Source organism: Pteropus medius, unplaced genomic scaffold (assembly GCF_902729225.1).
Source record: "Pteropus medius unplaced genomic scaffold, Ma_sr-lr_union100, whole genome shotgun sequence".
In the NCBI taxonomy this organism is placed as follows: domain Eukaryota; kingdom Metazoa; phylum Chordata; class Mammalia; order Chiroptera; family Pteropodidae; genus Pteropus; species Pteropus medius.
The window spans coordinates 1-23,915 of NW_024349224.1; the positions used below are offsets into that span (position 1 = coordinate 1).

Sequence of the window (23,915 nt, forward strand, 5' to 3'; positions counted from 1 at the left end):
GAGAATGTCAACTCCTGTTACGAATAAGCTGATTTTTTTTTCTTTTCTGGGAAAAGCTTCATTGAAAACAAAACAAAACCCACACACATAACATCATTTTGCAACAATGTCAGTTGGGGCATGTTGCCTGGAAGAGGGGGTGCTGGCCCTTTGCCACCCTTGATTTGATGACTGATTGATTGCCTGTCATGCTGCTGTCTTTGATCTATTCATCCCCAATAAACATCAATAAATCACTGGCCGTGGTGAGGCCAAACTCTGTGACGTCACTAGGGCCCTGTCGGTGCAACTTGGGGGTCTGGGGCGAACGGCGGCAAGGACCACATGTAGACGGGGTGCACTGTGGTGTGAGCGACACCCAGATGTGCCCAGGTGCAGGTGCTGCTGCCTGCAGGAGAGTGTCAAGCGGACATTTATCTCTTTCCTCCTCCTCTGTTCCTTTGGTGGAAGCAGGGAGGGCGGGCAGAAGGGTCAGGACATTGCCCGGTGCCCTTGGGTGAAAGCGCCGTGTCCCCACGTGCCTGCGGGGGCAGTGGGGCTGACGTTCTCATCGATTTGTCTTCCCGTCAGGGGGCTCACACAGGCTGCACCCCGAACCCAGGCCCCTTGCGGGGGGCACAGCGAGGGGAGGTCTGCTTTCCAGCCCCAGAAACGTCTTCCCTGCTAGTGTCTTACGGAAGCCTTGGAAGAAAGCAGCCTTGGTTTGGGGTGTACGATCGCAGGTTTTGCTCTCTGTGCTCAGCGTTACCCAAATGTAGAAAGTCCGAGCATCCCAGGACTGGCTGGAGGGAGGGGGCCGCCTCTCAGGTCACCTGCTGACCGATGCTTTTCACCCATGCCGCTTTCTGCTCTGAATTCCAGGCTCGAGAAAGAGCTTGTCTACCCCAAATAACCTCAGAAAGTTCGGAGGAGTCCTTCCAAACTTGGGCGGTAGGAGTGTCTTGGGCTTCTTCCAGTCTTCAAAATTTTCTCTGTTCTTTTTGGATGCACATTTTAAGGTGCCTGTGTGCCTCAGTCAGACGAGCCATATGCGACCACATCTTTCCATTTGGTTCGGAACGCTCTCCACGGCTGGTTCATCTTTTCTCTCTCACCTTGCCAATCTGACACTGTTATTTGATAACTTTCTGCTGTGCTGATATGAGGGTATCGTCGTTATTTTTTTTTTTTTTTGTTTGCGTTTTTTCCTAAGCAACCTGTTCACTAACCTTTTTGCACCTTTTAAAAAGCCAACCAGGAAATCTCAGGTCAGTTAAGAAATATTCATTATATAAGAACTTGACTGCAGGACTAATAGGAGATGGAAGAATGGTTTTGCTCTATCAAAATGACCCGTCAAAACGACTTTGTTTCATATTTGATTTAATTGTCTCTCTCCTGACAGGCACATTCATCAATAGCTTAATGGTCAATCAGAAGTTGGCAGTGTGAGTGCTTTCTTCTCCACTCCCTGGTTTTGGATTCGCTTTATCAGAAAGCCTCTGCCTAATGGACATGTGGCGGTGGGGGGCGTCCGAGGGGTGACTCATTCGGTGTGGAGGGGAAAACCTCCACGTTTAGGTGGTGCTAAGTGCGCACAGGCCGGCACGTGAGCTGTGGGAGTCTGTCTGTGGGTCTGTCTGTCCGTCCGTTTGTGTGGACAAGAAACTTGCCACCCTTTACCCCCCTTCCCGGTTCTCACGGCTGCAAGTGACAAGGTTCATGCCTGCTTTTCCGTGTCCTGGGCGTGACGACAAATTGACTGCTTTGTACTGATGGCGGGTCGGAGGGGGACGGGGGGAGGGGGGGGCGCTGCCTGGGCCGGAGACCCAGGCCTGGCAACCCTGGAGCACCGGAGAGTTTTTCCGCCTCTAAACTGAAAGGTCCGCTCAGCCATAAAGAAAGAAAAGTTGTTTTGCCAGCTTCATTAGTGTTCACCTAATTAGCTGTAAACCTGATGGATTCCTGACAGCTTTAATGATTGGAAATGACAAGCTCGACGCGGTGTCATCCAGCAGAATTAGGTTTGCAGCTAGTTTGATGTAATCAAGTTGATATTACACAGTCCTGGCTGCCTTTAGTTGTGCATTAACTCAATTTTCTGCTGCAGGTGACAAATGGGCTTTGGTACCTGGATAACCATGTCATAGGAATTAGGGCCCCCTTAATGGTCTGGGGGAGCATAGCAACCACCGGGGCCCAAGAGCAGGGTCGGAGTGCCCACGCCGTGCAGGTGCGGCTTCGACCAGGGCCAGACGGAGGCCTGGTCCCCGAAGGCCACGGCCGGCCCCGAGAAGCCTGGACGGCCGGGTTGCTGTACTTGGGACAGTTATGCTTGGCTCGGCGTGGTTTCTCTTCCCCTGGCAGGGGCTCCCTTCCCCGGGGCCGTCTCTCCAGAGGGCCGTGTGCGCCGGACGGGACAGGTGTCGCTGCCCCAGAGGCCCGAGGAGCGGCCGGGGGGCCAGAGCAGGCGGGGGCGGGGGGCAGCGTCCCCAGGTGGCATGACCCTCACCCCTTGCTGTACCCTGCTCTTTCCTGCGTGTAGCGTTTGTCTTTAAACAAGTATTTTTTGAAAAACACCAGAAAAAAATTAGCACAGCACTTGACAGCAGGTACCATTTTGTCCGCTGTGATTCATTTTCTGGAGGAAAATGTAAAATAAAAAGCCATTGCTTAGACTTAAAAGAAAAACCCTCAGTGAGCGCCGGGCCGCTGGCCTTTGGACCCTGACTCCTCGAAGGGGAGACTCTTCCCTGGGTCCTTAGGGGGCCCCAGCCCGGGGCGAACCCCCAGCATCTTGACTTTTGTAAAAGGGGTCTGGACCCCTTAGGTGCTGCTGCTGTGACGGGCAGAGAACGGGGCGTGCTGCGGTGAGCCGTAGGGTCTGCTGTCGCCAGCAGATGTGGGCACGCACCTGGCGGCGGCCGGGCCAGCCGCCCACACCTTCCCGAGCCGCGTCCCCCCGCCGGGCAGCTGCGGAGGACAGCCTCGCTCGTCTCTCTCCTGGAAGCTCGTGCAGGACTCAGGAGGGCGGCTCGGCCTCAGCCTTGGGGACGCGCGTGCTCTCAAACCTGCCACACGTCCCTCCCCTGCACAGGCAGCCTCTGCTGTAGCAAAGCCACGCCACGGCTGAGTTCGGTGCTCGGTCAGTCACCCCCCTTCCTGCAAAACGAGAGGATCATCGTGGGGGGCGAAGGGGAAGAACAGAAGCGCCGGAGGCGAGGCTCTGCCCCGGACGCCCACGCAGGGGAGAGAACCTTCCAGAATCAGCTGCGCCCCCCTCATCTCCACACCTGTCAGTGGGGGCTCCAGTGCTCTCCAGGGCCGCGCTTGACTGTGAAGGGTCGCTGTTGTCATTTTGTTCTCGGTTTTGCCTCGAGCGGCTCCTAAAGCAGCGACGAGCCCGTCAGTAACTGACGTGTCAGCGGCGACTCCCCAAACTGCCTCCCGAGTCTGCGGGCCCCTCTTCTTCCTAAGGACGGTTTTACAAAGTGGTCAGGATGAGAGGTGACTGCTCTGGGCCGGGAAGGCAGGCGAGGCCTGCGGAACGGAGCCCGCCCCTGCCCCGCCCTCCGCCCTGGGTTCTGGGTTCGGCCAGGTCCGGGACGGCCCGGTGCCAGGATTTTGCCTGCATCTCCCCCGTCCCCGGTGTGCTGACGAGGGCTGGGATTCAGGCGGAAGCAGAGGGAGGGTCAGGTCCCTGGTCCTGGTGCACCACGGCCACGTGGAAGCCGGCAGGCAGCGTGAGCAGGTCACAGCCCTCCCGCTGCGGCCCCCTGCCGCCTGCTGTGATCCCCGCTGCCACCGGACGCACTACACGAATAGCTTGGGTCTTGTAGTTAAAACAAAACAAAGCAAAACAGAAAACCGGGGTGTGTGTCTCCCCGTCTGTGTCAGCGTAGTGAGACAGCCGGGCTGTCCCCAAGCCATTTTGTAACGCCCCTGTGGCATCTCCCTTCAGCCCCTGGAGAGAAGGAGCACAGCAGGGGACAGGGCTGGCACTTAGCGGGCCGCTCAGGTGTTAGTGCGCGCGTGTGCATGCGTGTGTGTGCGTGTGTGTGTGTGTGTGTTTTAGTTATGCTCCAAATTGTGGTTTCTCTGCCTGAAGTTAAAAATGAAAGGTGAATACAATATATTGTGTTCGGTGACAATGATATGGACTGGTACATCTAGACAGATAATGTGCAGTTGTAATTAGACTCAATAGACAGGCAGTCATTTTTAAATTCTTTGACACATGCATAAAATAGTCATATAATAAGATAAGATGACAATTTTATGTTAGGTTGATAAAGTGTCCTGATACATGCATTTAAATGTCTGTGAGCCTTTAAAAAAATCCAGACAGATTAATTCTAGTTTCCAGTATTTGCAGATAGTCATTAAATTAATTTTTTAAATCCTACCAAACAGTGGCTATGAATATGGGTTTGTTTTTTTTTTTTCTCCCCTGCTGGAATTTCTACCTGAGTCGTAAGGAATGGATATATAGACTTGTTAGCGTGCTCCGATTTTCACCATTTGTAAGCATTTGTGGCAGACATGGATGTAAAAATCCGGGTTGCTGTTTGTGACTAGAACCACACTCTGCATTCTTGGAAGTGGGAAAAAAGCCTGTGAGAACAGAGTCTGCTCGTGACCACGGACCTGGGCGACTGTCAGACTCAGGGTCGAGGGTTTTGTACCGCAAAGATTACATCGTGTCCTTGACCAAATATTGAATATTTTATAAGCCCCATTTAAAAAAGAAGACGTTTCGAGCACATACACTTGATTTGATCAGCACTTATCTTCTTGGGTTTAATTACTTTCAATTCTATAAATTATTTTAGTATTTCAACAAGAATAGCCCAGGAGATGCACTGGGTGGGGGAGCATTTCTCCAAAGGTTGCGTTACCTGGACTTCTCGACCGGCTCCTCACCTGACCCTCTCGGACGTGCAGGGTGAGGCTCTCGCGCAGCGGTGTCGGCCACTTTGGGCTTCGTGATGAATGATTAACGCACACTGTCAGGACACACGCTGTTCACTGTGGCTGTGTTTTCTTCTTTCACAGTAGCTGTTGGGGAAACGGGGTGCGTTCAGACTGTCTTTGAGGGGGAAGGCCCCAAAGCCCGGGGACCTGTCCTCCTGCCCCCGGCCCCCTTGCCTCGGGAGTACAGGGTCGCAGGGCGCGGAGTGCTGGGGACGGAGACGATTCTGGAGCAAGCTGGGCGCGGGCGGGCGCTGGCGTGCGCACGGCCCGGGAAGCAGGCCCCACGGTCAGTGCCGTGTCCGGGTGGGGGGCTAGGGCGCAGCCTGCCTTCCCCCCCAAGCCCAGTTTCGGGTCGGCCGCCCTGTCCACGCCACCCACTTCTCGTGTTCTTCCCGCCCTGTGGTAGACCAGAAGGTCATGTTTGCAAGTCGCTAGTAGCAGAAAGCAAAACACTCCGAAGCTTGTTTGTTCCCCAAACTGGAACCCACCCTAATGAAGACCAGAGGCCCGTTTGGTAATATACGTGAAATGACTCAGATTCATTTACTTTTGATTTTCCATCTCCATCATTAAATCTAGTTCTCCGTATTCAGTTTCCTCTGAGTTCTTTGAGAAATGCATGTTGCATAAAATAGGCAATTTTTAATGAACAATTTAATGTAAATGGGTTTTGAATTTAAATTAATATTAATGAAGCCTTGAGTGAATTTATTTTGCATACGTAAAGACTTGCAAGTCTTGTGCCCATGTGCTTCTCTCTTTGTGTGGTAGAACCAGCACCTTTTAAAGATTTATGCCTAAAAATTACATTGCTCTCATCTGTCCAGTCGTGCCCATGCGTAGTTAGGCAAAAGCGTCGCTTCATCTGGGGAGAACGCGCCCCCTTCCCTACCGAAGCCCCCGCGCTGCCCGCACGGCCCTCTTCCTGCCGCCGGGGGGCCTCGCTGCGGGGAGCACACGCCAACAATAGTGCCTGCGTCAGGACGCCTGCTTCCGTGGGCTTACCTCTAATGCATTATGTATCCTGGGTGATGGGGAGTTCTGTAATTAATTCTGTTAGATGTAATTGCCATAATCACTTTGATGTTACACATAATAAAGGTAATATGGTAAGCACATAAAAAATATAAACACCTTATTGTCACACCGCTGCCGAAACCCTCTGTCAAGCCTGGTTTGCCGACAAGTGTGCGTCACTATTTTTGGCCGTAGGTGACAATTCGAGCCGTGTTCATTGATATTTCCAGAGGACGCTCGTTCCTCGGGAAGGGTGGGCCTTGGCTTGGCGGGGTGTCCAAGCTGGTTGCCCAGGAATCTTAATGACCTTTTCCTTAAGGATGTGGCTAATTAGGAAGCGGTGACCACTGCTTCTGTGGATGAGGGAGGTGAACGCTTGAGAAGGGGGCTGCGGCCAGGCGGCAGCGGGCTGGAGACTGACAGCGGGTTTGGGATCGTGGCGAGCGGTCATGGGAAGTGGCGTGTGTGTGCGTGAGTGTGTGTGAGCCAGAGGCAGGGCGAGGGACGGGGCCCGCCAGCACGTGCTCACGGGGAGCCAGAGAGAGCCACCTTCCCGTAACGGTGCAGTCGGGGAGATCGGCACGGAGGACGTGCTTCCTCGCCAGGCTCCTGCCCCTGTCCTGGGGGAGCCGGGGGCGTGCCCGGGTGTCACAGGGCACACCTGGGAGTCGGCCGATGTTGCCTGTGACACACACAGAACCCTGAGTGATATTTGGGACCCCCGCCCCAAGCCTCGGTCGCCTCCCCAGGACCCAGGCCGCCACAGGACATAAGAGGAGTTTGCCTGAGACTCCAGGCGCACGGCCCTCGTGGGGTGTCCCCGGGCCCGTGTCCTGTGTCCTTGGCCGGTGCGGCCGCGGAAGGCGGAGGAGGTGTTGGGACAGGAAGCTCAGGCGGTACTTTTCTCCCGCGTGCACCTGGGTCTGTCCCAGCTGTAGAGGTCCTGGGGCCTCGTGGCCCGGAGTCGGCCCGACGGTCGGATGCGAATGGTCCACGTCTCTATTTTATTTTTCAGCGTGTTTTAAGTGACAAAGAACATGGATCGGCGACACGCAGACATAAAACGGGGGTAAACGCGTGGGCGAGGCGGGCCGCGGGTGGACACGCTGCCGGGGGCCCGGGCCCCGGGGCGGGCGGGCCTGGCGCAGGGGCCGGCGGGGCAGCGAGGGCCTGGTCCGGGCCTCCCCGCCTGCCAGGTGAGGGCAGCGGCAGCCTGGGCTGGGGCCGCGGCTCTCCTGCGGCGTCTCCCGGCTGGTGCGATGGCCGGATGATGGAAGGTCCGGGAACTCTGTGGGCCCCGTGAGCGGGGCCGGCGCTGACATCCTTCTCAACTTTGACAGCTCCTTCCTTTTCTCTCCTCGCCGCCAAGCGTTTCTCGGCTGCGTTTTCCCCGCCCTCCCCTCCCTCGCCGCCTTTCTGTGTCTCTCGTTTCATGTTCTTGATCAGCCTCAGATGCTGGGAATTATTTTTTTTCGGGCGGGAGGGGGAGTGTTGCTTTAGGTTTGTGGGCTGGGCAGGTGTGAGAGGAAGTCTGTGTGTTTTTTTTTTTTTGTACTCTAGGCCTGTTGCTAATTAATGCTTCTCCATAAGATTCTGTCGGAGTTGAGTAATGTTTTTGATCTTTATGCCTGATAACTGCATACCTAATGAGATTTCAAAGCTGTGAGTGCAGCTCCCTACAATTATTGACAGATGCCTTTTCTTTGCCATTGGGTTCAGCTTCATAAATCCTCCCGCCGTAATGAGGTTCAGCGGTACCTCCCTGGCAGTGAGCTAATGAAAGGGGGCAGGGCGCAGCGGCTCGGCTGTCTGACACATTTTTTCCCTTTAAAATTTACTATGCAGATGTCAAGCTGCGGGACGATTACTTCAAACATGCTAATTTTTATCTTGCTTTTGTGTCAGCCCTTTGCCATTAAAAAAATAAATAAATAACAGGACTAACCTTAGTCCACATCGTTCCTTTCCTTTTTCTCTCATCCCAAGTCACCTTTTTAACGACCCGGGGCGCGTGGCCGCCGGGGCCCGGGGCGCGCGTGGCCTTGCGCAGGTGACCGGTGGCAGAGCCTCTGCGTGTTGTGGTTGTGTGTTTTTTTTTTTGGCCCTGGGAGGGGCAGGGGAGGGTGCAGTGCGCTCTCCCGGGCCTCCCGTCAGCCCGCCCCGAGTGTGCACTGGAAGCACCGGAGGACTCATTTCAGAGTCCTGAGCGGATCCTGGCGGGGACGAGCGCATCGTGCCAAAGCGTCGACTTCCTTTTCAGCGGAGTCGTCCATCACTGACCCACCCTCCCCTCCTGACAGAATGACACATGTCATTTATCACATGGGCCCCGGCCAGACGGGGGAGGGGGAGGGGAGCCCGGCGCGTGCGACGCGGTGTCCTCCTGCCAGCGTGCTGGCTGGCCGGGAGCACGCTGCCGATCTGGCGAGAGCAGAGGGCGGAAGGCCGGCCCGGCGCTGCTCGGCGCCCACCGCCCCCTTCCCGCGCCTTTAGTGGAAAATGACAGAACACGACACAGCGACACAGCCCGGGGCTGGCAGGGACTGTCAGGGCGCCCTGGGCCGTGAGGGGCACCGCGGGCGAATCTCAGGGCTCCTGGCTTCCCATGACTCAAACACACGTTATCGAAGATGGATGTTCCCTAAAAAAGATGGATGGCGGATGCCGGGCATCGGGCACCGTTCATCATTTTGAATATTATTTAGACGTGCCGTGTAAACCTGTAACTTGAGAGCTGGCCAAACTGGGGCAGGGCAGAATATAAGCACCGTAATGCATGTATTATCGCGTGTGTAACCAGGTAATATTTTGCGCATTACTGCGCGATCCGCGTTAATGCACATCTGGTGTGATACATATGAAAGACCAGGCGTCAGCAGCGTACGCGATGATGCTGATGGCTCTTTATATCACCATGTGCGTAATAGCGTATCGCGTGTGTGCGTAATGATGCCGCGCGTATGTGTGTGCGCGACGGCATTATTATGGCATTAATGCGCCGCGTGCTGCAGGCGCACGGCATAATGCGGCATGTATGCAGGTACAAGATGCTTATATGTGTCGCGTATCGCGTGTGCGTAATGCCTACGCAGTGTGCGCATGATAATGGCGTGTGTGCATGTGCGTCAATGCGCAGGCATGCGTAATGGCGTGTGTGACAATGGAAATGCGTGTGCTATCACGTATCGCCAGTGGCAATGCCTTATGTGCGTGTGGCATGTGTATGTAGCAGTGGCTGTTGCAGGTAATGCGTGTGCGTGCGCGTGTGTGTGCGCATGTGCGCACGTGTGCGTGTTTCCATCGATTGGCCTTGGGTTCTCATTGCCGCTGGCCGGCCGCAGCTTCTCATTTACAATGCGGCCTCCTAGATGGGGGGCAGGGAAAATGAAGGGTCTGTGATTGACGCTGGAGCTGGCTGGCACCCTCTCCCCGTCCCTCGCCCCCCATCAGAGGCCATCACGTACGAAGCATTAACACAAACAGCCATGGTTTGCAAAGCCAGGACCCTTGCCTGATCTTTTAAAACTCTGTGATGAGCTTAAAAACTCAGTGCCCGAGGAGCCCAGCACAGTGGAACTATCCGGAGCACGTGGCCGGCTTGGTGGCGGGCTGAGGGTGAGAGACGCGGGCTTCCAGCCTTGGGAGGTTTCAGGTATGAAACGATGTCCTGTGGCTTTCTGCTCCCGCTCCCAGTGGCCTCTGTCCCCTCTGCAGCCCAGCGGGCCCTGCCAGGACCGATGTGGACAGCCGTGTCCAGGCCCCGCTGGCCCATCACCTTGAGCTCCGCCCTAGGACACCCCCACCCACTGGAAGCGCTCAGGGACGCAGGCCGCTCCCATGGGGCCCCGGCTGCCTCCCCCGCTGGAGTGGCCTTGCGGCCTGGATCCCCCGTGGGGACACGAAAGGCAGGAGCTGCTGGCTTCCGGCCCCGCTCTGCCCGTCGTGCAGACTTAATCGTCAGGCGTCTGTCACGTGCGTGACTATCTGGGTCTGCCGACTAAACTCAGGGTTTCTTGTTGACTTACAGTGTGGACATTCATTTTAAAAGATGATGGACAGGAAGTTAGACCGGGCTAATTTTTTTTTATCTGAAGGAGTGAGAATCCGGAACTTAGAGAATGGCCGAATGTTCGCATTTGCTGCTTCTCAAACAAACTTTTCCCTGACAAGTGAAGGCGGAGGGGAGGCTTCTCCAACCATCCCCCCACCCGCCCCCAAGCCAGGCCGCCTGGCGCGTGCGTGTGTGCGTGTGCGCGTGGAGTGTGACAGCCTGACCCTTTGCACACGAGCTGACTTAGGGTTCACTCGGTGTGGCCCAGCTGCTGCCCCAAACCGGGTAGGATCCGATTTATGTCCTTTGTCGGTGCCCGGAATTGCGTCCGACTGTAAAAAGACGGTACCGTGTCTCGCCGAGACTTCGTGGACGACAGCAAAACTTAGTTCCTTCGCCCTTGCACTTGGGGCGCGTCGCGGGGGACTAGAGGACAAGCGCCAGTCTGCAGAGACCGTTGTAAACACCTTTGATACAAACGGCACCGTCCCGCTTTTCCTGATTAGAAAAACTTTGCTATTAACGGTGCAAAGTCCATCTCAGGTGTAATTGGTGAGGAGCTGAGTGCGCTCACGGGAAGAACCTTGTTTTGTTTTTTGTTCGCTCTTCTTCTTATCCTCTCTTCTCGGTTTTATGGCTGGAGACATGATTTATTGCAGCCATCCATCTTGGGGGCTCATCCATCACACCCCGGTTGCTAGGAGATTGTGGCAGCAGCTGTTTGCTCTGAATCAGACAGAGAAGTTGTCAATCATCAAAGGCAGGTGAATAGCATTAGAAACACGCTATTGTCAGACGGAATAATTAATCAAAGAGAGAAAAGATAATTAAAAAGATATGACCCTTGCAAGTACTTGCTCTGGGTTGCCTGGAAAAAAAAAAAAATAGAAAGAAAGAAAGAAAGAAAAACTGCCTGGTCTTTTCTAGACACTTGAGCAGCTGAGGGCTGATAAAATATGCACTCTGCAGCGCATAGTTTTAATTAATTGAAAAAGGTTCAACATTCAAAGACGATGCCGGAGAAAAGTCCGATTCTGAGCAGAAGTAATATTTATTGTTTGCACGAAGGGCTTGACACAGAGTTCTAACTTCCTGTCACAAATCTGTGGCTGCCCTGGCTGGAGGAGGTGCAGGCTGGGGTCTCCGGGTGGCCACGGCAGCCCCGCGCCCGTGCCCTGTCCCCGGCCCTCACGCGGGAGAGCCTCGGACTCCGGGAGCGGCAGAGGCCTGCCCGCCTGGACCCCAAGCCCTTCCATGGTGTGGGGGTCCTGGAAGGACTGAATTCCTCAGGTTACGAGAATTTGCTTTTTTAGTCGAGGGCAGGAGGCTTGAAAAGTCTCGCTCTCCACCTCCAGGGGCCGCGGACAGAGCGCCGTGTTACTCCACCTGCCTGGGCACAGGCTCCGGGGCCCGAGGGGAGCCCCGCAGTCCACCCGTGTGGCCCCATGGCACACCCCCGGCAGTGCTTTCCGAAGAGACCCCTCAGTTACAACCTGGAGATCGTTTTGGGTGCCCATTTCAGTCTCAGAAGTATTCATAGATCGGGAAGTTCGTCCTCGCCTTTTCTGAAGCTAAAATATGCCGGAGGAATTGGAAACCGTATTAAAGACTGGATAGGAAGCGGCAGATCTGGAGTCGGTTTTCAGTTAAATATGCTACAAGCCCTGAAACAGATCCACTCTTTTATTTTTGGATACTATGCTTGATTTTCACACCATTCTCTTCCCAAAGAATAGCAGGACTTCTAAAATTAGCAGGAGGGAAAAAGGCCTGAATATTAGAATTCGGGAGGGGGGAGAAAGCCACCCCTCTCTGGTCGGGATGCTGGGAGCTGCGCCCCTCAGGGTGCTCGGGGCGGTGGGGACCGGGGTGCTGGGGGCTCGGGGCCATGTGTCCCAGGGGAGTCCCCAGCACACCTCAGGTGTGATGCCGCCCTCTCCGTTCTGTGCCAGGAGCCCCGTAGGGGAGAGGAAGAGATGGGGCCCCCCGCCTGGCCGGCTGGATCCCTTGCAGTGGCCGCCTGAGCAGGTGGCTGGCGGAGCTCGCAGTCCGATCTTGGCCTCCGGGACGTGGGCAACTTTGACTTCAGGTCCTCGAGTGTCCCCTCCGGAGCCCTCGGGTCCTCGAGTGTCCCCTCCGGAGCCCTTGGGTCCAACAGGGGTTTCCCTGATGGTGTAGCTGTCACTGAGGTTCCACGTGACCCCAGGCAGTGCCTCTGTGCGGCCTGCGGGGGCCGTGCCACAGGAAGGCCAGTGAGGCCGTGGGCGCCCCGCGGGGCTGGGCGCTTCAGCGAGACGCCTCGGGGAGCCCGAGGGGCTGGGGGCCCTGCCGCCCCTGTGAGGTTCGGCCTGGCTCCCCCTTTCCCGCTAGTGGTGGATGGGACTCGCTGCCTGACACCGGGAAGGGCCAGGCCAAGGCCACGGACGCCACGGCAGGGCTGGAACTCACGCGCAAACCCCGCGGCAAGCACAAGTGGGATCAGACTGACGTGTCCTCCCCCTAGAAGGGGCCACGAAACCAAGCGAACGCCCTCGCCCCCGGAGACGTCCGTGCGTGGTTGGGGTGCCCCGCTTCCTCTTCTCCATCCAGGTCACCCCGGCATCGACCTAAATGACACCCAAGAAACGAGAGACCGTGTTTGCGGGAGGGAGGGCCGGGCGGGCCGCTCCGTCTCCAGCTCGGTTCTGTGAGTGCACACCTGGGCCAGGATGTCAGCATCTCTGTCCCGGATTGCTGCTTCCGTGACACGTGGCAGCGGGAATAACCCTGGGTCTTGAGTGTCCCAAGGGGTGTGTGCCAGGGGACAGCCGTCGCGTCCGGGTCGTGCGTCCTGGCTCGGCCGCGCTGACGCCATGCCAGCTTGGGGTCGGAGCGCTCTATCGAAGAGACGTGCGTGCCTGCGGCCAGGGACGGGACCAGACGGCATTTGGGGTCTTCCCAATTCGGCCGCTGTAGACTCAGCGAGCTCGGTCCTCACCCTGCTGGCCACATGGCGGGCGTGAAGAACACAGGTCGGCCCCGTGGCTGCCTGTAGGTCGGGACATTTGGAGCCCTTGCAGGACCTCAGTCACCCGAGATACGGTGGTCCCCAGTCCTTGGCCTAAGGAGGCACGTGGGAAGGGGCGAGGCTGCCTGCGGGGCGGAGGAGGACGGGGTCCCGGTGGCTTCCGCGAGGCCGCGTCTCGCTCCCTGCCCGGCTCCGCCCAGGGCCCGGGACAGCGGCGCCCTCCGGCCCGGTGTTGGCCAGCATGCGACGGTGAGGAGGGGACGCCCCCGTCCGCGGGGCCAAGGACGGGGACCACGGCGGCGGCCAGGCCTCGGTTCTGAGAACCGGGCCGCGTGGCGGGCTGGCTCGCTGCGTCCGATCCGGCTCCCGATGGAGGTGGGAGGCCGGGGCGGGGGTCGCCGTGTCACTGTGGAGGCGAAGAGCTCGTTTCCCCACGGAGGGCGCCTCGCACTGCCTGACGCGTTCGCCGGAACGATTTTCACTTCCACAGACGAGCACTTAACGCGCGTCGGTGCGGGAACCTGGCCGAGGTGGGCAGCAGGGCTGCGGGGGCCAGGAACGGGCTGCTGAGGGTGAGGATCGGAGGCGGCCGCAGGCCGGCTCCCTGGGCATCCCCCTCGCCGGGATGCACCGTCTGCTCCTGAGTCCGCAAGGCCGCCCCGCGGCCGGGGCCCCGACTGGGAGACCAGCAGAGGTTCTGTCTGCCGCGTGTTCGTGGCCAGGACACTGGGCGGATTAACGTGGACCCCCCCGGAGCGGGAGCTGCTGGGCCCACTGGTCGCTGCTCTGCCTGGGCCCCAGGCCACCTGGCGGTGTTCGTGCGGGGTGGCGGGGTGGCGGGCTGCCTCCCCGCCCTAGCGCCCCCGGATGCAGGGGTGGGGACACCACCATCCTGGCTCTGTGGGTGGGCGGGAGGGGTGAGGGGGCCTCCGGCAGCCTGTGTGAGGCCCGGTCCCGGCTCTCCGGTGGCTGTGAGCCCGTCTCGTTGCGGTTCTGGCTCCTTCTCAGCTGCACCTCACGTCCGCGTGCACTGTCCCTCACAGGAGAAGTCCGTCCTCTAACCGGAGACCGCGCCCCGCTGAGGACGGGTGACGGTGACGGCTTTGTGCACACTTTGTTGTTGCCACCGGCTCCCCAGCATGGCTGCTGGCCTCAGCGTGGCAACCCAGCTCACCCCGATCATGGGCGCCTGGCACCATCACCCCAAACGTGGGCTCGCGTAGCCCCCACGAGGACGAAGGTCTGCGAGAGTCGCCGTCCGCTCTCGGAACCTGCCGCCCAGCAGCCCTGCGGCCAGGTCCGTGGGGATGAGCGGTCAGCGGGGTTCGTGTGACCCAGCGGCACCGCACTCTGGGTCACTGGGACTGTGGCGGAGCCCGTGGCCGCGGCTCCCCGGCCTGGGCCTCTGTCATTGGATCCCGAGCACACCATGGCAGTCCAGACGGGGTGATGAGGTTTAGGACGATCTGTTGTCAGGAGGCGGGGAGGCCAGCACCTCACTGACAGCAGGGGGTGGGGGTAAGCCAGGGGGCTGAGCGCTGTTTGCACCCCAGGTTTGGGGCACGACCATGGGTCTGGTTGTGGCGGGGGTGGGGAGGGGTTACCATCCTGCAGCCCCTGTGCACGTGTCGTGAATGGCGACTTTTGTGTTTGGACACCCAGCTCCGGTGGGGGCCGTGAGGACGGCAGGGAGCAGGCTTGGTGTGGCACCCTTTTGGGTGCCGTGTCCGTGGCCAGGGACGCAGGCATGGCAGGGCCTCGGGCCTGGTCCTCGAAGCAGCCTCCCCACCTGGCCCAGGCGCCACGTGCTCCGGCACGGGGTGCACAGTGGACATTCTCCAGACACCAGTGGACTGTCACGGCTCGAGTGGACAGCTCCGGCGGTGGCCCTTGGTGGCATGCAGTGCCCAGAGCACTTGGCTGCGGCTGCCAGCTCCCTGGCCGCGGCTTCTCCTCCCCGAGCGCCTGTGGCACTTCCAGAAAGTGCATCTTCCCTCGGTCTGGCCGGCACAGCGGCAGGCGAGGGCCCCGCACCGTCTCAGCCCTGTCTCCGGGGCCCGTGGTTCCCACGATGATTTGGTGCCTGCCTGAATGCAGATTAATTTTAAAAGACAGTTCACGACAGACGTGAAGTATCGGTGACAAAGACAGAAAATGATAAATCAGCTGTTGCAAGCTGTGGAAGGAAATTAATGCCCCCTTTTAATTCGCCAGTGCACCAAAAATAGGTAATAAACTGCTCCGTGGAAGTCCCTTCCCGGACGGCTGCTGGGCTCGGCACAGGTGAGCTCCGGGCGTGGGGCCTGGCCCCCCGCGTTTCCCGCGGGAGCTCGTGTCTCTGGTGCCTGGGCTCAGCCGGGGTGTCCGAGACGGGTGGGTCACCGGTGGTGTCTGTGCTGGGCCCTCGCAGGGAGGGGGGCCCCTTGGTGGTTCGGCCTCTCTGTTGGAGGTCGCTCCAAGCACGGGGGGCTCCAGGCTCCATCTCTGCCGAGCGAGCTGGGCACGCCCTGCGGGCGAGTGTGCCCCTCTGTGCCCTGGGGCAGGGTGGGCGTGCCGGTCCCTGGGGCACGGGCCACCTTCTCCAGACGGAGCTGTGTCTCTGCCAACGGGAACGGCGGGAAAACGAGGTCCCGTGACCCCCGCCTGGGCCGCCTCCTGCTCATGGGAGTCCGAGACTTTCCCCTTCATTTAGATGGAACTTGGCTACTTGTGAGAGGCTCATTGATGTTTTGATCCCCAAGGGCTGTGGACCACACAGCGCGTCAGCGGCCTGGTTTGGTTTTCCCTCCCCCCCCCGCACTGCTAGAGGTGGACAGGAGAAAAGGGAGCCGGGCCGCGGAGCACGGGTCACCGTGGGACGGGTGTGGCCTGCGACAGGGCAGGGCCAGGCCAGGCTGCTGTGGCCCACGAGCCTCCGCCCGGCACGCGCACGGCCTGCGGCTCCCAGCCTGGGCGTGCGGGCCGGCTCCCCCAGAGCTGCCTCTGCCCCCCAGAGCTTTCCAGAAGCCCCGAAGGAGAGGCGGGCAAGGGGCCTGAGGTCCCCTCACAGCAGCTGCTGAGAGATTTTTGTGAGTTTTATTTTTTGCCCCCACATTTAAGATTGGCTGTTACAGGGAGAACCCAACCTTTCAGAGATCACAGAGAGGCTTTTACGAAATAAAAAAAAAGAAAAAAGAAAAAAGAAAAAGATCTTGACCCTCTTTGAAAGGAAACGAAGGAGGGACCCAGCGTGAGGAAGGCAGAAAGGCTGATGTTACAGTTTTGGGATTACTCACGTCCGAGGCCGGGCTGCAGGAAGCCGCGCATAATGGGATTCCATTTGTTCCTCTTCCTAGCTGTGTCTCTGCTCGCATTTTTTCTATTAGAATGAGGAGTGGCTTGTGCTTGATGTGAAAACAACAACACATTTTTGGCATGTGCTCCTCGTTCTTAGCTGACAAAGCTGATTGGACCGAGACAGGGACTGTGGCCTTCGTTGTGGCTTCTCCGACCGGGGCCGGGGGAGGGGGGTGCTGTGGAGCCCAGCGAGGAGGGCGGGGCCCCCCGCGGGGGCCCGGCCAGCCCCCCACCCCAGTGCCCAGGGCCCTGGCGCCGTCCCGCCGTCCGCCTTGGACTTGCAGCCTTGACGCTCACCAGCCTTTACCGAGGCCAGCAAACCACCCAGGGACCATGACTCGTTCACCGTCAGGTACCCGGAGGTGACAAGTCTAAAGCCATCTAGGGGTCACTGTGACTGGGGGCCCCTTTATGAGCACTGTCTTTAGAGATCGTTTTGTTGCTATTGGTCTGCAAGTCGTCAGATGCAGCTCACCCGTTCCAGCGGCGTGAAGCGCGGGCCGAGACTGTGACCAAGGCAGACATGTCTCCCCGTGACCGAATTAAGCGTGCGTGCAGGCAGACCCGAGTGTGGCCATCGCGAGGGCTGCCCTGTCACCCTGGTCCCTTGCTGTGTCCTGGAACACTGTAACCGCAGTCACACGCTGTAAATGTACGCCTCGGCTCCGCTGGCACAGGACACACGGGACAGCTGGACACCTGCGCTTCAGCCGTCAGACATCACCAGCGCCTCTTATTCCTCGCTCCGAGCTTAGGTGACCAAGCCAAGAATTAATCATACGACTCGGGCCACAGAGCAGTCCCTCCGACGTTCTCCCCTGAAAGGTCGGGAGTGTCGTCCAATCCCACTGTCCCCACGTCCCTGTCATTAATGGGACACCCGTTTTCAGTGCGGTCTTTGTCCACAAAGACGAGGACCGTGTGCATCGGAACCGTGAAGCAGGCACATTTACCACGGTAAAGGCGGCTCTTTGAAGTTTGTAAGCGGACACTGAGGGCGCTGATGTGGCCCCCGCAGGAAGCCGTCTGGCAGGTGACCCGCAGGCGAAGTGGCCGAGCGCTGGTGGAAACCACTGCCACGCAGAGGGCCACTGACGGAGAGACTGACCAGATGTTCAGATCTGTCACACCGCTCATCCGAGAGGCCGCCTCTTCAGCACTGTCTCCCATTGCCGTGGTTCCAGATGATTCTTAAATGCGACAGCTGCATACACGCACGGTGTTGTCCTTGATGGTCACCGATGTAAAACACAGTCTCCTGTTTGGAGGCTTCTGTACCGAGTGGGCCTGACCCTTACTCAGAGAAGAAAGAAAAAGTCTCTTTTTTTATTTGCTATTAGATAGACACAGAGAAAGACACTTTCTGCTAAAGGAAATGGAGCCGTTGCTTACGGCACAGCGGGTTCCTCGAAGAAGGAACTCGGAGCCTCTGTTAGTGCCACCCCATGATGCACGTGGGCCAGAAGCACGGGTGGCCGGGAGGGGGGGCGAGCTCGCAGGTGGGAGCCACCTGAAGCAGGGCTCCTGGTGCTGCCTGTCCCCCAGCCGGCCCCCGCCCTGGCAGCTGTGGCCCGCTCTGTGTCACAGTTGGCAGCGTTTGCAGACATCCGGGCCTTTCCAGCACGTGCAGTCCTTGGAACAGCACGGGGCATCAGCTGGCCTTTCCCTGAGGTGAGCTGAGCGCGCTCCGGCTAGTCGGGCGCTCCGCCACGGGCCGTGTGGGTTCTGGGTGGAGCCTGTGCGAACGGATTTTAGCTGGGGTCCTGGCTGAAAGTTGTATTTCTTCTGACAGTTTATAGCAACGTTTTTCTTAATTATTCTTGAGGTCTTGCCCATGATGCCATTAGCTCCTTCAGAGGACAGAGATAAATGGCAGGCACCCACAAGAACAAAGTGCGAACTGAATGCTTTAATTATTGATCTCTCGGTAACTAAAGGTTCAAAATGATCTCGTCAAACGCCTTAGTGATCTGACAGCGGACGGATCGGTTTGCAGAGGCAGCTGGAGACGCCGCCCAAGTAAACCGCAGAAAAGGAGGCATTGAACACACAGGAGGACACAGTGGTGCATGTTCCCATTTCTCCCCCACCCCCCATAGAATTAGTTTCGCTTTGTGTATGGAATTTGGAGGTTTAGCTAATATGCAGGATATTTTTTAGCTACATGCTATCAATTGCTGGGCTGCTTTTGTCTTGAGGTGAAATGCGTGCTCCGTTCCACACACGTTGTTTATGGGTTTCTCAGGTGGACGCGTGTGTGTGTGTTGGCGCATGTCTGTGTGCGTGTACGTACAGCACATGTGTGAAACCTGGTTGGGATCAGAGTTTCACGCGTTCTTACCAGATGGATTTTTAGAAAAAACTAGCCTCATGTATGTTTTCAAACAGAATAAGCAGAATGCTAGCGAATTACAACTCTTTCTCTCTCTTTAGCTACCAAATCTTTTCCATGTGTAGGAGAGTAAGGTATTTATCCCGACGTGTTGATATAACGCATCATGCTTTCAATTATCTCAATTATTTTATTTTACTGTCTCTGAGGTGTGGAGTATGATCCTAGGGTTTAAAACCGCCGTGGAGGGCCGCACTCCGGGCGCACGCGCAGTAGCGCACGGGCCGCGGCGCTCGGAGCCCGCGCCTCAGGGAAGAAGGGAGTTTTGTGGGCTCCGCAGGCCTTTGGGGTCCAGGCGACCCTGGAACAGTGGGGGCGGGGAGGGGGGCTGAAATCCCGCATAGCTTGACGCCCCCAAAGGCTACTGCCGGCAGGTGAGGGAGGCCTGACGATGGGACACGGGCGGTCGCTTAGCTCACGCTTTGTCCGTCACGCGCACGTGCCGGTTCCTGCAGTAAAGCGACGTGGGGACAGACGTGTTATGCAGAAGATGCTCAGGAAGAGGAGACACCTGCGCGGCGTGTACGGAACAGCCCGCGTGCGAGCGGACGGTGCGGTGCGGACCCGCGTGGCTCAGGGCGGCTTATTTCTCCTTGAACGGCCGCGCCTGCGGTGCTGTTCGCCATGACCGCGATCATGATGTGTTTTTTACGGCCTTTTACTCGCTTGCTGTTTGTCTCCAGAAGCGGGCCGCCTGCGCCTTGGCAGTCAGCGTCGGCAGGGGCAGCGCGCGTGCTGGACGGCCGCCCCTCCGGCCCGGGCTCCCGGGGGACGCGGACGCTGCCCCCTGGGCGGTTCGCGCGCCGTCCGCATCGCCAGGGTTTGCGTGGGCGCCGCGCGCGCCCCGCCTCGCAGAGGGCGCCGTCCTACCGGCTCCGGTGTTCCCTTTGCCCCGCCGCCGCCTCGGACACCTGCCCACGCCGGCCGCACTGCCGTCAGCCGGGGACTTAGAGGATGGTGTCACGAGAGGCGCCCCCCACGCTGTGGCACACGGCCTCCGGGCGCGCATGCGCCTCCCCCGAAGCAGGGGGTGCAGAGAGCAGAAAAAGTTTGACAGTAAAGCGATATGTATTTTACTTTTTGTAAAAAATTAGAAACACGATATACACCAAATATAACACCAAATTATATTACATGCACAATATGACACCAAATCCAAACGAACGGAAGGGCACCCCCAGGAGAGAGAGTCCCCCTCCCTCGGGGCAAATGGGTCCGTCCACAGAACGACATCACGAGTCCCCAGATCCCCTCGCCGTTGTGTGTGATCTGAAACACGTCTCAGATAGCGCATCCGGCAGTTAAGATACGCGGATGGACGGACAGACGCGTATGTCGTAGGGTGAGCAAAGCAGCATTAACGGGAGCACCTTGCGGGGAGGTACACAGGTGAAGTTATCTGAACTCTGCTGCATGTTTTACAGGTTTCATAATAAAGCAGCGACAGAGCGCACATCTCAGTGACCATCTTGTATGTTATATTGTTCCTTGTGTCCTTAGACACTGTATCGCGTCATGTAGAGCTGCCTCGTGCTCATTATGGGTTACATATTAGCCAGTGGACAAGCTTCCCTGTGGATGGACACTCAGGTGGCTTCGAGCAGTGCCGCAGTGACCGTCCTTCTGCGTACGGCTTCTCACGGTGACACCCCTCCTCTTACATCCCTGTGGGTTCGGCCTTAAAAGCAGAATTGTCAGCTGAGAGGTGTATGCAGGTAGCACAAGGGTACCTGCCAGCCGTTCTGCGGCCTGCGCGCCTTGGCCCGCCCGCAGGGGCGTGGGCGTGCGCAGCGACGCTGGTGGCTGGCACAGCGAAGGCGATGCGACATCGCAGTCAGCAGCCCTCCTCCCCGCTGAGTCTAAAAAAGGCTGTGAAGGTGTAGGGAGCCCCATGGTTTTACGTAACTTTCCGGAGGGCAGACGTTGGTGCCGAGAACCCTTAGGCCGGGCTGGGCTGATGGCCGCGTCCGGTGGGCGGAGACCGGGCCGAGCTGGAGCGAGACCAGCCCAGGTCCACGTGGCCCTTCCCTGGCGCAGCCGGCGGCCGGAGGCCTGGGGCCGCCGGGTCTGGAGATGGCCCTGCGTCCGCTGCAGCTGGCCGTGCGGGCGGCCCGGGACCCGGGGTGCCCAGGACGCGGGGTGCTGGCGGCGCGCGGAGGCGGCGGCGGCGCGCACGGAGGTGGCGGCGGCGCGCACGGCTCCGCAGATAATGACTGCGGAGCCCTGAAAATGCCCTTTTGGGTTTTGACTGAATAATATTTAAGGATTTTGAAACAGTGACTTAATTGTGTTTTTATGTAATTGATGGCATTGTAGTAAAATGTATTGAGACACCACATCAGCATTTTTCTAACTGTTCCTTGGAGAAAAATATGCTCATATGAAAATGGTTTCTTCACTTTCCACTCATGGAATTGAAAAACAAAACCCATTGTGCTTCCACGGAACCGCTGTGCCGGGAGACGCCGCGATCGTGCGCTGTGCCCCCTGCGGACGTGGCCCACATAGCAAGGCCGCCCGGGCTCCCCGAGGTGGCTTGTCCCGTGTCTCGGGGACAATGGCAGAGCAGGGAGAGGGCCCGCTGTGTCGGGGAGTTAGTGCAGACTGCTGTCGGGGCAGATTTCGTGGCGGTCGTGTGTCCCCGTAGCCAGACGCGGTGGGTGGTGGAGGCCCTGGGCGTCCGGCCTGGAGCTCCTGCTGCCCGCACCCCACTCCCGGGCCGGCCTGGGCCTCTGCTCCCCGCCTGGGTTTGAAGGCGCAGGATGGACCGCAGCAGCCCCAGTGCCCGAGCTGAGTCCGAATGTGGGGCCGTTCTGCTTCTTGCTGGTGTCAGAGAGAGCAGGGAATTTAAATGAATTGTGTTAGCTTTTCTAGTCTTGACACCAGTGTTGGCGGGGGGATTAATTTTGGGGTAAAATCTTGCTACTTGAGACTTCATTCCGAAGAGTCGAATTGCAAAATTAAAAATAAAAATGCAGACAGCCGCTTTTAATTGTGGGAAACCCGCAGGTCCCCTGAACCAGCAGTGACAGCAGAGTCTGGCAGTGACCTCGGCTGTGCCCTGAGGCGGCAGCCCGCCTCAGCCGTGTGCTTCAGAGGGGCTCTGTCCGCCTGCGTCCATGGGGTTGTGATGTCCTGTCTGGCTTCTGGTCCTGGTCCCTAGGCCTCGTTGACGCCCACAGTAAGGGCTGGCTGCGGCCACTCCCGTGACCGGCGGAGCGATCTCCCAGGGGAGTCTGCAGCACCTGGGGCGGGGGACACGGGTGCAGGCCCCTCCACACTCAGCCTCGCAGGGCGAGGCACACGCCGCAGCAGCAGTCAAGGAAACGTACAAAGCACGGGCGTCGACAGAGTTTCTCTTTTTACCTAAATGCCAAGCTCGTGTGTCTCGATGTCTGAGTTAAATTTGTTTATTTTTTTTGCAATTAAACTTACTTACAGGAGCTCATCATTGAATCGTAGTAGTTTTCTCTAACTCTTACGACGCTCCAAGTCAATGACTAGTAAAGGCCCCCGAGCACCTGCAGGTGGGCTTGCGACCCGCCTCCCCCGGGATTGGTCACCGCGGCGGTGCCTGGGCATCCGGGACGTGGGCGGCCAGCCCTCGGGGCGCGCTCCGCCTGTGCCCGCGGACAGCTGTTCACAGCCCGTCCGTGGGGGAGGCATGCGCCCCCCGGAAGCCGCGCGCGACCGCGGGCCGGGCGGGCCAGCCCGGCGCCTGTCCCCGTAGGAGAAAGGCCTCTCTGCCTCGCAGCCCAGGCCCCTCCCCGTCCCTTTGCCCTCCCTTCCACGTGCCTTTCTTTATTTCCCACATTTTCAACAGCAGACGACATCTCGAGCCTTGGCCCTGACGCTGACGTTTCCGTGCCGGAGACCCCGTGGCCAGGCGGAAGGCTACCGGACACTTAGTCCCCCGGCCTTCCTCTCTCATCCATCGTCTCTTCATTCGAAATCAAGTGCTCACTTTTTCCCCTGGCCTCATTTCTCTGCCCCTCTCTCTCTCTCACACACACAGTCCCCCACTGCCTCCCCAGGCGGCCGGGCGGGTGACGCATGTGCATAGGACACCCTGACCTGGACGCTGGCCGGTGCTCAGGCCCAGAGCTGACCGGGCCGGGTGCCGGCTTTACGCAGCAGCCGGCTCTAGGGCGTTTCGCTCGGCTCCAGGTGCAGCCTGAGGCCCGGTCAGGCTTAGTGCGGGCAACCGGCGTCCAGCCCCCGAGTGGGCAGCCTGAGAATAAAAGGCTTAGCAAGCCGGTCTGGAGCGCCCAGCGCTGAGCCGTGGGGCTGTGCCGGTGGCGTGAGGCCGTGGGGTGCTGGGCTGTGGCGCTGGCCAGCGGCGTCCCATCCTCCCGTGTACGGGTCAGCCCCGAGCCGGGCCTGCACCGTCCAGCCCGTCGTCACCTGGCTGTGACAGGGTGATTGCTGAGCTTAGGTTGGCTGAGACGGAGGAGGCGAAATCCTGTGTTTTGCTAGTATGTTCTTGCCGTCCCTGTTCCCACGCCGACGCCCTGGTACATGCTGTGCGGGGGACAGTGTAAGACAGTTCGGGGACACTGCTAAGCTATGAGCTGGAAGTCTTGAGGCAGACCCTTCTTTGGGGACACATTACGAGGTGGCCTGTCTGGCTGCCCGCTCAGCATCTCACATGGCCTTCGGGTTCTGCGGCTCAGGACTTCCTAACACCCTGTGGCCAGAGGCAGGGACAGTCCCCACAGCGCCCGTGAGCTCCCAGGCCTGTGGCCGAGCCTGCCCTTCTTGGTCAGTGCGGAGAGCCAGGGAGGCGTGGACCTGCCTCCTGCCCGTGTCCTCAGTGTGTCTGTCGATCCCCAGAGGCTCGAGTCGGGGGTGCCCGGGAATCACGGAGCCCCCAACCCCAGGGCAGCCGCCGTGATGGTCCCCGTGGGGGGCAGAGCACACGCGGGTCCGTCACGCCAGCCGTCGCCTCTGAGGACATCTTTGCCCGGCCCGTTTCAGTCTGTTTAAAGTTGAATGATGTTGGCACGATGGACTCTCACAGAGCAGTGAACAGGAGGCCGCCCAAGCCCCCCGGGACGCACTGGCGGCCGCGCCGTGAGTGGCTGGCAGCGTCTGTGTGGCTCCAGCCCGAGCCCATGTGGAGACCTGCCCGGCGGGAGGCCGAGGCTCTCAGGCCCCGT

At 58.8% G+C, this 23,915-nt stretch overlaps 1 long non-coding RNA gene across 1 annotated transcript; it reads left to right on the forward strand.

Moving 5' to 3' along the window:
* The first annotated feature begins 5,543 nt into the window (after nt 1-5,543).
* On the forward strand, nt 5,544-23,915 carry LOC120617204 (uncharacterized). The gene is made up of 3 exons (XR_005656798.1): nt 5,544-5,556; nt 6,309-6,310; nt 20,046-23,915. It is a non-coding gene; the product is annotated as an uncharacterized LOC120617204 (long non-coding RNA).